Raw genomic sequence first — 13,249 nt, forward strand, 5'->3', positions numbered from 1 at the left:
CACAAATGAACTGTCAATCTCCCTCGGCCTGGGGTTCCATGCAAGATCTCACCTCGTGGAGTTGCAATGATCATGAGAACGGTGAGGAATCAGCCCAGAACTACACAGGAGGATCTTGTCAATGATCTCAAGGCAGCTGGGACCATAGTCATCAAGAAAACAAATGGTAACACACTATGGCGTGAAGGACTGAAATCCTACAGCACCCGCAAGGTCCCCCTGCTCAAGAAAGCACATATATATGCCCGTCTGAAGTTTGCCAATGAACATCTGAATGATTCAGAGGACAACTGGGTCAAAGTGTTGTGGTCAGATGAGACCAAAATGGAGCTCTTTGGCATCAACTCAACTCGTCGTGTTTGGAGGAGGAGGAATGCTGCCTATGACCCCAAGAACACCATGCCCACCGTCAAACATGGAGGTAAAAACATTATTTTGGGGGGTGTTTTTCTGCTAAGGGGACAGGACAACTTCACCGTATCAAAGGGACAATGGTGGGGACCATGTACCGTCAAATCTTGGGTGAGAACCTCCTTCCCTCAGCCAGGGCATTGAAAATGGGTCGTGGATGGGGAAGGTTCGAGTTGCCAAACGTCAGCCTCGAAACCTTAATGACTTGGAGAAGATCTGCAAAGAGGAGTGGGACAAAATCCCTCTTGAGATGTGTGCAAACCTGGTGGCCAACTTCAAGAAACGTCTGACCTCTGTGATTGCCAACAAGGGTTTTGCCACCAAGTACTAAGTCATGTTTTGCAGAGGGCTCAAATACTTATATCCCTTATTAAAATGCAAATCAATTTATAACATTTTTGACATGCGTTTTTCTGGATTTTTTTGTTGTTATTCTGTCTCTCACTGTTCAAATAAACCTACCATTAAAATTATAGACTGATCATGTATTTGTCAGTGGGCAAACGTACAAAATCAGCAGGGGATCAAATGCTTTTTTTTCCTCTGTATGTGCGACAGGGATGTTCTACAGATCCCACATTATTTAATATCTAATAAAAAATAATTACTTAATCTAATAAAGAATAATTATTTCATATTTTAATAGCAAATGCTAAGACATACATATTCACCATCATTTTACAAAAAAAAAATGAAGGCACCCAATGGGTTCTCCCTTATCTCCGGTTGTGGCCAATATTTTCATGGAAATATCTGAGACCGACGCCATCCAGGCATCCACTCTACACCTGTCCTTGTGGAAGAGGTACGTGGATGACACGTTTGTCATCTGGCCAAATGGCCGACCGGCTCAACTACATCAATTCCATACACCCAGCCATCAAATTCACCAGGGAGGTAGAAAAGGATGGCATGCTAACTTTCTTGGATGTCTTAATCAAAAAGAGACCAGATGGCTCAATGAGCCACTCTGTCTACAGGAAAGTAACCCATACTGACGCCTACCTAAAACCTGATTCCCACCACCATCCATCCCAGAAGAATCCCCTCATCAAAACGCTACACATAGAGCTCAGTGTATCTCCGACCATGAACACCTAACCAGTGAAGTAAAACACGTACACCAAGCTCTCAAGGCGAATGGATATTCTGATTAAACAATCCGCAAAGCCTTCACCCCAAGCGTGAGGAAGGAGCCATCTGAGGATCCAATCAAAACCATCACCCTGCCATACATAGCAGGGGTAACCACAAATATTTATAAAATCATGAAGAAATACAAGATCCAGGTCCGATATAACACAGTACATAAAATTCGTGACCTGATCCCATCTGTGAAGGACAAAATTCCTGACATGCAATATCGCGGCGTCTACAAACTAAGCTGTATCTGCGGCAGCAGTTACATTGGGGAAACCAAACGACATGTCTCGGGCCGTGTTCGTGAACATAAGGCAGATCTGAAACACGGCAGGACCAATACTTCTGCTGTGGCTGATCATTACTTTAATGCGCCATAATAATTACTTTAATGCGCCATAATAAGGCGCTGTAGGCAGCTGAGCTGCCACCACGCCCATGGACCGACAGGGGGCAGCCGAGAGAGAGCGAGGTGTGTAGGGGTTGACCGAAGGTCAAACCCCCGCCCCTCCGTGACCGGAGGTTGACACCCCAGACCCCCCAGGGGCTGGGGGCTGAGGGGGATGGGGACCCCCACCACTTCCTAAAACCCCTTAAGAATTAAGACCTACTAAGACCTTCTAGAAGGTTCTGTAGGGGGGATCATGAGGGGAGGGGTGACCTCGACCTGGGGATAAAAGGCCGGCCCTCGGGACGGGCCAGGGAGTGTTCGCCAACTCAAGCTTGAAGACATCTGAAGACCTGAAGACTGGACCAGCACCCGGGGACCCTCCCCGAGGCTCTCGCTAGAGCCGGGGTTGCAGCGGACCAGGGCGAGTCCCGTACCCCGGGGTGGGTCGGTCGGTCCAGTCTTCCCCTAGCCGCCGTCGCAAGGGACCGGCGTGTAGCGAAGCCCGGCGTGTGTAGGACACGCTAAAAGGGAGGCTGTCTCTCCCTTAGGCTATCGGGTGTTACAGTAGTGTTTAACAGAGTAGTGTTTAACAGAGTAGTCTTAACAGAGTGTTAAGAGTTATTACAATAAACGCGTTGCCTCCAGCAGACGTCTCCGTGTGGTTAGTTCGGGCCACAAAACTTGTATGTCACTGTCCCTCTCTCTGCATCTCTCTTTATGTCTCTGTCTCTCTATCTGTTTCTATCTCAGTCTGTGTATCTCTCTGTGTCTGTCTCTCTCTCCCTATGTCTCTGTATTAATGTTTCGTGTCTCTCTCTGCACTGCTTTTTTTGAATGTCCCTCTCTATCTCTGTGTCTGTCTCTATATATCTGTGGAAGTTCTTACGTTCCGTACATTGCCAACCGTGCTAATCGGAGGTGCGGGGGAAAGACAGCCTACTAAACACAAAAATAAGTTATAGAGAAATTAGTTTTCAATCTATATTTAAAATTGCATAGCTCCAGTGGCTTCCTAATATCGGGACAGCGTTCCAGACGGCCGTAAAACTGCATCAGAAAACACGTGATGCGGTGGCCATCTTTGTTCTATGGCCAGCCAAAAGCCACTGTGAGGATGACCGGAGTCTGCATGATGGTTTTTCTCTGTGTCTGTCTCTTTGTGTGTGTTTGTAGGCCTGGGCTCTGGGTTGTCCTTCATGCTTTCGGAGTCCCTGTCCCTCTGCTCACGATCATTAAGGACCTTCATGATGGTGAGAGGGCCTGGGTAAAACTACGTGGCTGGGAGTCAGAGCTATTCCCTGCACACCTTGGGGTGCGACAGGGATGTCCTCTGGCTCCCACATTATTTAACATCTATTTTGACCTCGTGGTTCGTGAAGCCTTCAATAGCTGTACCGAAGGAATCTCCATTTGGTACGGATACAATGGGAGGCTGATCGATGCCTGGGTAATTGCTGCTCACTCAGAGGAGGAGTTGGAGGCTCTGCTGCTGAACCTGGAGCTTGCCACCAAGAGGTGGGGCGTTACCATCAGCCCCAACAAAACTAAGCACCTGCCTGGGTATTTGTACCATCGGACACTCCACACCCACAACTCCAAATTGGTGATAGGGTAGTTGTGGAGAGAGTGGAGAGCTTCCCATACCTTGGCAATGTGCTCATGACCGGCTCCGCTTTAATAGCAGAGGTCTCACTCCGAATCAGTCAAGCGGCATTATATTTTCATTGGTTGCGTAACGCTGTGTGGAAGCTACCTGGTCTTTCACTCCGCACAAAGCCTCAGGTCTTCTCGGCCACGGTCATTCCCTCCCTTCTCTACGCTTGCAAAACGTGGACCCCCCTAATGGAACATCGTCGCCGGTTAGAAACATTTATGCTGGCCTGCCTACGATCCATCCTGGGTTTAACCAGGCTAGATTGTGTGAGGAGCTCACAAATCGTTGAAAGATGTGGACAAAGTCCCATTGGTGAGCTCCTCCGGCAGGCAAGGCTTCGTTGGCTGGATCATGTAGCCCGCATGCCCAGCCACCGCATGCCTAAACAGCTTTTGTTCAGCCGGATCTAGGTGGTGAAACGGGCGCGGACGGGCTAGAGAAGAGATGGATTGATGTGCTACATGAAGATGTGGACTTGCCGATGACTTGTACCAGCGGTGTCAAGATCGGCCTCGGTGGAGGAGGCTCGTGAAGGACGCTGCTACTGGGCAGTTGGAGGCAGTCACCCTCCAACAACAACAGACGGCGGAGGAGCGACGCTCACAACAACGAGCGGAGTGCCGGGTGGCTAAAGCACAGCAAGTTGACACAGTAGGGGGCACAGGTGGTGCATCAGCCAGTAGTCTCAGTCAGCAGACCCGTGGCATCTAGGTCTGCCCCGTGACCTCCTGCCAGCGGGTTTTCGACACTTCACGTGACCTCAAGGTGCACATAGCCTGGCACAAGCGTCATGGTGATGTCACTGCCACTTAGTGGCGAATGGCGGTTGTTGTTGTGTTTGTTTCTCACTTTATTCCTACGTCTCTCACTGCCTATTTCTGTGTCTATCTTTCGCTGTGTGTGTTTCTCTCCGTGTCTTTCTCTCTACCCCTATTTGCCCATGGCGATGCCCTCATTATTTTCATTACAAATTTTCGACCATGAGTAGCCGCCCCGATCGTCCATTCCTAAGTCCAGTCCTGACTTAAGTGCTAAAACATTTTACAATACGAGAATCACAGTCACATCCACCTCATGTAAATACTGTACCATATACTTAGCATGAAGACGTACCTAATCAGGCCTATTGACCATGTAGAGTGGTGAAAGTTTCCGTGGAAAAATATTATAAAGTAATTGTAGCTCCCTGTGGAATCAATGTTAGAGGAACTAGAATATGCATGCTCATATGTATACCTAGGGGAGTTATTGAAGGCATACCGGGATCATAGACAGGATATAAGAGAGGGGGAGGACGTTAGATCGGAGTGCTTCTGAATATCAACATAGCTATGTGCTCAGGGAATCACGTTAACAAACGGTGCATCTATCAACTGCTGTGACGTATGGCTCAGACACACCGACATATCAAATGAGTGCAGCTAATACTTGGACGAGGAAGACAATGACAATGATCTCTGGATTAATGTATCAACATCTGCGTACTGAAGAAGGAAAACGAATGCATGGAAATGTAAAACATTAGAATTATCTGAGATTGAAAACATCGCTAGACCTGCTGCTGGCGGATGGTTCGTAGGGACGCAGTTATGTATCCCACCAGTAATTTAATTCGTCACGATTCAGAATTTACCATTTCATTTATTATTTGCTCATGCCTCGTTGTTTTTACCGTCTCCTGTGTACACACGCACACAACAAAAGCTGGGTGCTGGCGGCTACGCTGCTGCACGTGGCTGCTGCACTGTGGAGGCAGCAGCGAGGGTCGGTGGATCACCGCACTTCGATGTTGTGAAACTCCCTTGCCGTGGGCGTCGAGGAGGTGCCATGCCCTATTAGTTCAAGACAAAGCAAGCGATGGGCTCGCTTCGACATTCAGCGTCTCATCAGCAGTCAGGCTTGCCCCAACCAACGTTGGTGAATCGCAAGATACTAAAGATGCTAATAAGCAAAGACGCCACACCCCCGATAACTTCAAGATAATGGGTCCGAGTTTTCACGCAAAATGGTATACTGTACTGTAATGTATTCTGATATAAAGTACACATTACTCAATTGGGATTATACATAGCCACCCACCTACTGTGAAAACTGGCAGGACCCTCCTGAAAAAGAGTCACGAGGCTCACTCAGTGAGGCAGCGGTGGCCCTGGACCCGCTGCTGCCAGCAATCGGCGCCCCCAAACCCCAGGGGCAGATCGAGGCTGAGTTTTTTGGTAAAGGGAAACATTTTGCCCCTATTTTCCGTTTAATGTTTTATTTTTGTATTTTTTTTAAAGAGGCATAATTATTCGGTTTGTCCATCGGTCAGAAATCTTGACAAATAAATTAGTTTTTTTCCCTCGAATTTGGCACCCCACTTAACTTGGCGCCCTAGACGACCGCCTAGATAGCCTACATGGACGTGTCGCGCCTGCAGTGAGGCTTTCCTGGGTAAACAAGCCTCATACTGGTAGGAACCTCCTGGTTACACCAGCCCACAGGGGATTATTGTGTCCGTCCGTCTGTCGTGCATCACAAAATGGGAGGGGTGGGGCTGGGTGTAGAGGGGAGGGTGGGGAGGGGCTGGGTGGGGAGGGGCTGAGTGGGGAGGGTGGGGAGGGACTTTGGTGGGGAGGGTGGAGCTGGCTGGTGGGCGGGAGGGGTGGGGCTGGGTGGGGAGGGGCTGGTCATCCCGTGGTGCCCTTATAAAACTCAACGTTTAACCTACTCTACGGCTTGTGCCCGCCCTCACAGTCGGGCATATTTGCGGAATACACCATGTGGTGCCGCTGTTGACCCTGGCCATTGAACGAGCAACCCAACGTTCCTACCAGCTCCCTCCGCAGGAATGTGTTAATCATCATGATCACACTTGACACCACTCGCTTGTGGCCGTCTGATGCGTATTGTCTCCACGGCACAGTAGCGTGTTTAGTCCAGCAGGGGGTGCTGCGGCAATGTTGTTGACGCACGTGTTGACTTCACGTGCTATGAAGAAGAACAATTGAAGCAATTGGCGGGACCCCGGGGTCCCATCACTGCCCCGGGGTGGGAAAAACCGCGTAGCGACACGAGTCTTGCCTTACCGACAACACAACTAGCGTCAATCGATTGGCCTCGTCGAGAACTACTCGGGACACTAAGTTTCGTAAAAAGTAGAAAAATTACATAAACACGTTAAATTCACTGCCTGGGGGGCGGGGCTCGCCTTGGCAAAGAAGCCGAGGATCGACGGCTGACCGGAGGGCGTCGTCGCCCCCCGGGGCTCGCGTTTGCCCGGTGGGTTGGCGCCCATCGTGTCGATCGCCGCCTGCTGCTGCTGGCGCTTGTTGGTGCGAGTCTGGGCGGGCGGCGCGTTGCTGTCGGGGTCACGAGTGGGCGGACTGAAAAATAATAATTATTGACCTGATTTTTGCGGGACCCCAGGGTCCCGCCAAATAATTCAATTGTCCAAATGTCGCGTATTAAAAAATAAATACTTTTAAGACCACAGTTTGTTGTTACGAATTGTCGCTGAGTTGTCATTGCACTGCAGAACGTGACTTGTTTTTCTTTTATCTAGGTCAAGAGTCATAACATAGGCAATGTGCAATTCCAAAGACCCCCATGGATGATCATGGTGGGTGTTTCAGATTGCCATCAAACACCCTACCTGTCACACACTGGATTATAATTTTTAAAATCTGAGATAAATTCATACGTCGTACAAAGTTCACATTTAATACCATAGCCAACTGGATTAAAACGGTCAAAATGAGTTATCTTTCGGCTCTGTACGTTGAGAACTACTCAAATTAATGCTGCAAAAACACACCGGCTTATGTGAGCCGATTCATAATCTGTGCCATAACTCACACAACGTGTCTCCCTTGTTGCCTCTCTCTCCAGAGGCTGTCCCCACTCCTTGCCTTGGCCTCGCCCCTCCACCAGTTGGCCCTGTTCAGCTCCATCCACCACATGAACCACAGATGTTTCTTTAATCTAGTTTAGAGGCTATATGCAGTTGTTATAGGTCATTACCAGTGCCATAGGTTATCGGTTTCTGGTTAAAATCAGCTGGATCTGTAAAATGAAAATTACAGGAAGCCCTCGACTTACGAACACCCGACTTAAGAATACCCGACTTAGGAACACCCGACTAACGAACACTAGTACTTAAGAATCCGCGAAATTTCGTGAAACTGAACGTTCGTAAATCGAGGGATACCTTTATAGAGTGAGAGACAAGGTAGGGGCGATGAGAAGTTTCCTGTTGCCCGGGAAAGCAAACGCGGTGTGGAAGGCAGGGCATGTGGAAGGAGGGAAGTTGTGAGATGTGATGAGGCTGAGGTTGACTCAGCCTCAAATTATTACCTGGTGCGATGTGTAAATATCGTCACTGGGGAGATAAAGACGGCCGGGCGTGGTGCTGGCCACCCATCCCTCGTGTGCCATTCAGGCCTTCATAGGTGCTGGCTTATTGCACTTGCCCCAACAGTCTGTTAAGGCTATACGGGTGATCTTTGTCTGTATAATGAATGCCATGGATTTGGGCATAGGCAAAGGAATCTAGCATTTCTTATCAATCCATGCACTTCCTCCCACCACTCTCCCTAAAATAAGAATAATTAGTGAATATGCACACCGTTAATTACCCACGTGGGGAGCCATATCAGCGCTAAAAATCCGTTTATTTGTCAGTGGGCAAACGTACAAAATAAGCAGGGGATCAAATACGTTTTTCCCTCTGTATGTGGGACAGGGATGTTCTCCAGCTCCCACATTAAGTTAATCTTCTATATGAATAAAAATTAAAATGCTCGTTTGTTCAAAATCTTAAATCTCCGAATTTTCTTCACCGATTGCTTTGAAATTTTGACATAACGTTGCATTCGAATACACGTATGTTTTTATATACCTACTATGTTTTTATATACCTACTATTATATAGATGTCACACCTATGACAGATAAAAATATACTCATTGGCTTTTTCGGTAAAAATATGCTTTTTTTGAATAACAGCGCCATCTGTTGGACGTAAAAGCAACACACGCTAAATTAAATATTTTACGATTCCATTTCATATTCTTTCGTTCTATTCAGTAAAGTCACGTAGGTAAAAAAAATAAACAACAAAAATCACGACGTTTCGGCCACAACACAAGCGGCCTTCATCAGGTGAAGGGACCAGCCTGTCTCGGAGACTGCGTTGGAGTGAAACAGAGCCAAGCTCAGACCACGACCTTTAAGCTGTGTGAGAGGGATTAAGGTGCCTCGACAAAGGAATTAGCATAAAAAATAGCATTTGATTGGCGGACTTAGCATGATGAAAGGTGTAGCACGCGGCAGTGCACCTTTAAGCTACGTGAGAGGGATTAAGGTGCCTTGACAAAGGAATTAGCGTAAAAATTAGCATTTCATTGGAGGACTTATCATGATGAAAGGTGTAGCACTGTGATCGGCACCGGCAGTGCACCCCCCTGTGCTGCGAAAGTTTGGGGTACCACTACTTGAAAAAATATACTGCACCAATGAAAATTAGTTTAATGTTTGGTTCGATTTAGAACATCTTTCCAATGGTTGCTTAATTTGAAACCATCTTCTCGGTTGAAATTGTGTCTGTTTGTAGATCTGAATTGCCTCGTGAACAAATCTCTGATAAAAACCTGTGGGTTTGCAAAGAACCTTGGTGTCGGAGAAAATTATATCGTGATCACCCACAGCGTTGTAACAGTGATCAGCCACGGCAGAAGAATTCGTTCTGCCGTGTTTCAAATCTGATTTGTGCTCGCGAATTCGGTCAGAGACATGTCGCTTCGTCTCCCCGATATAGCAATCACCGCAGGTACAACTCAATTTGTAAACCCCGGGGTACTGTGAGTCAGGAATGACATCCTTCACGGATGGGATCAGATCACGAATTTTATGTACTGTATTGAACCGGACCTGGATCTTGTGTTTATTTAGAATTTTGGAAATCTTTTTAGTAACGCCTGCTATATATGGTAGTGTGATGGTTTTGACCGGAGTATCAAGTGGTTGTTTCTGTATGGAGGGAGAAACAGCTTGGCGGATGGTACGGTCAGAGTATCCATTCCTTTTGAGGGCCAGGTGTACATGTTTTAATTCACTGGTCACGTGGTGTTGGTCCGAAATGCAATGAGCCCTGTGGTATGAAGTTGCGTGCTGAAGAAGGAAAACGAATGCATGGAAATGTAAAACATTTTGTGAGATTGAAAACATCGCTAGACCTCTATTTAAAGCTTTCGTGACTGCAAGGATTCGTCTTCTTTGGTTCTTTCGGTAAAGTCACATAGAATGAGAATAAAATAATAAATTGATAAAATAAAATAACACAATAATATTCTCACGACGTTTCGGCCACAACACAAGCGGCCTTCATCAGGTGAAGGGACGAGACTCTCTGGAGGACAGCGCTGGAGTGAAAAAGCCACGCTCAGATCGCGACCTTTAAGCTGTGTGAGAAGAAACAAAGCGCCTTGACAAAGGAATTAGCATAGAATTTAGCATTGAAATGGCTGAGTGATTAGCTTGTGACTGGTCACAGAAATGGCTATGTTAAAGTTAAAGCATACACATCCGCAGAGGCATCCCTTGACAAAGGAATTAGCATATAATTTTGCATTGAAATAGCTAAGTTAAAGCATACACATCCGCAGAGGCACCCCTTGACAAAGGAATTAGTATAGAATTTAGCATTGAAATAGCTGAGTGATTAGCTTGTAACTGGTCACAGAAATAGCTATGTTAAAGTCAGAGCATATACATTCACAGAGGCACCTAGTACAAATCAAACAAGAGAATTTAGCATTGAAATAACTAGGCGAATTCCGAGATAAGAGCGAAGCTAGTTCTAGCTAGAATTCGTTTTGCATTGAGAGAAGTTGCAGCAGCAGAGGTTAGTGTAAATGCGGTTGGTATTACCTTAGAGTCGCGGCATCTCTTCAGAAACGTGAGAGACTCGATTAGTTGAGCCTTCTTATCCCGGAGTCTGTTGAATGATCTTAAGGTTGTTTCAAATCCCTCCCCTCCCTCTGTATGTGGGACAGGGATGTTCTCCAGCTCCCACATTATTGAGTTAATCTTCTATATGAATAAATATTAAAATGCTCGTTTGTTTAAAAGTCTTAAATCTCCGAATGTTCTTCACCGATTGCTTTGAAATTTTGACACAACGTTGCATTCTAATACACGCATGTCTTTTATATACCTACTATGTTTTTATATACATACTATTATATAGATGTCACACCTGTGACAGGTAAAAATATACTCATTGGCTTTTTCGGTAAAAACATGCTTTTTTAATAACAGCGCCATCTGTTGGACGTAAAAGCAACACACGCTATACTAAATATTTTACGATTCCATTTCATATTCTTTCGTTCTATTCGGTAAAGTCACCTAGGTAAAAAAATAAAACAACAAAAATCACGACGTTTCGGCCACAACACAAGCGGCCTTCATCAGGTGAAGGGACCAGCCTGTCTCGAAGACTGCGCTGGAGTGAAACAGAGCTAAGCTCAGACTACGACCTTTAAGCTGTGTGAGAGGGATTAAGGTGCCTCGACAAAGGAATTAGCATAAAAAATAGCATTTGATTGGCGGACTTAGCATGATGAAAGGTGTAGCACACGGCAGTGCACCTTTAAGCTGTGTGAGAGGGATTAAGGTGCCTTGACAAAGGAATTAGCGTAAAAAATAGCATTTGATTGGCGGACTTATCATGATGAAAGGTGTAGCACTGTGATCGGCACCGGCAGTGCACCCGCCTGTGCTGCGAAAGTTTGGGGTACCACTACTTGAAAAAATATACTGCACCAATGAAAATTAGTTTAATGTTTGGTTCGATTTAGAACATCTTTCCAATGGTTGCTTAATTTGAAACCATCTTCTCGGTTGAAATTGTGTCTGTGTTTGTAGATCTGAATTGCCTCGTGAACAAATCTCTGATAAAAACCTGTGGGTTTGCAAGAACCTTGGTATAGGAGAAAATTATATCGTGATCACCCACAGCGTTGTAACAGTGATCAGCCACGGCAGAAGAATTCGTTCTGCCCGTGTTTCAAATCTGATTTGTGCTCGCGAATTCGGTCAGAGACATGTCGCTTCGTCTCCCCGATATAGAATTCACTACAGGTACAACTCAATTTGTAAACCCCGGGGTACTGTGAGTCAGGAATGACATCCTTCACGGATGGGATCAGATCACGAATTTTATGTACTGTATTGAACCGGACCTGGATCTTGTGTTTGTTTAGAATTTTGGAAATCTTTTTAGTAACTCCTGCTATATATGGTAGTGTGATGGTTTTGACCGGAGTATCAAGTGGTTGTTTCTGTATGGAGGGAGAAACAGCTTGGCGGATGGTACGGTCAGAGTATCCATTCCTTTTGAGGGCCAGGTGTACATGTTTTAATTCACTGGTCAGGTGGTGTTGGTCCGAAATGCAATGAGCCCTATGGTATAAAGTTTTGATGAGATAATTATTTTGGGCTGGGTGGTGGTGGGAATCAGGCTTCAAGTAGGAATCTGTGTGGGTGGGTTTCCTGTAGACAGAATGCCCCAATGAGCCATCAGGTCTCCTCTCAAACAGAACATCCAAGAATGGTAGCTTGCCATTTTTCTCCACTTCCATGGTGAATTTGATGGCGGGATGTCTGGAATAGATGTGGTGTAGGAAAAGGTTCAGAGCTGGGAGGCCATGTGGACAAATGACGAAAGTGTCATCCACATATCTCTTCCACAGGGAAGGTCTGAGGGTGGAAGTCTGGATGGCGTCCGATTCAAATTTCTCCATGAAAACATTGGCTATCACTGGTGACAAGGGGGAACCCATGGGAGTACCCTCATTTTGCTTGTACAAGGAACCATTCCAAGTGAAGTAGGTGTTGGTGAGGCAGTGCCTGACCAGCGTAGGTACCTCGGGGTTTAGTCCATGTTGGACCACATTTTCAATTATATCAGTGGTATCAGGTACCGGGACCTTGCTGAACAAGGAGACCACATCGAAGCTGACAAGGATATCGTCAGGGGACAGTACAACGTCTTTGACCATAGAAACCAATTGGGCTGAGTTAAGTACTGCTGAGGAGGTCTTGCCAGTGAAAGGTAGCAAGGTATCCGACAGAAAACGTGCTAGCTTATAGGTAGGGGAGTTGATCGTGGATACGATGGGTCGTAGTGGAGTGCCTTCTTTATGAATCCTTGGAAGACCATAGAATCTAGGGGGTCCTGCAGCAGGTTTTAGGGAGGGACGTTTAGTTGGTTCAATTAGGGAGGTCGAACTTGTGATGATCTTGTTGGTTTTTATAGTTAGGTTATTAGTAGGGTCATTTTTATCCATAATTATGCCCTTATCGGCTGAGAAGATGACTATATCACGTCTCTCTTTTAATTTCGCGAGTTCAGAGCGTTCATCTTTGCTGATGTTGCTAACGGGTTTCTTAGCATTCTTAAGAATAGTAGCTATTTCAGCTCTCGCGACGTCTGCTTGGATGTGTCCTATACCTTTGAGGGCTACATCGACCTGAGAAATGATATCATCTATCGGTATATGTTTTGGGGTGACAGCAAAATTTAGTCCTTTAGCCAATACTCTTTTCAGATTGTCCGAAATCGGGGTGCTACTCTGATTGATAACAATTTTGTTAGCGTCTAGTTTTGTG

This window comes from Petromyzon marinus, chromosome 59 (genome assembly GCF_048934315.1).
Source record: "Petromyzon marinus isolate PM22_M1 ecotype Great Lakes invasive population chromosome 59, UKy_Petmar_22M1.pri1.0, whole genome shotgun sequence".
In the NCBI taxonomy this organism is placed as follows: Eukaryota; Metazoa; Chordata; class Hyperoartia; order Petromyzontiformes; family Petromyzontidae; genus Petromyzon; species Petromyzon marinus.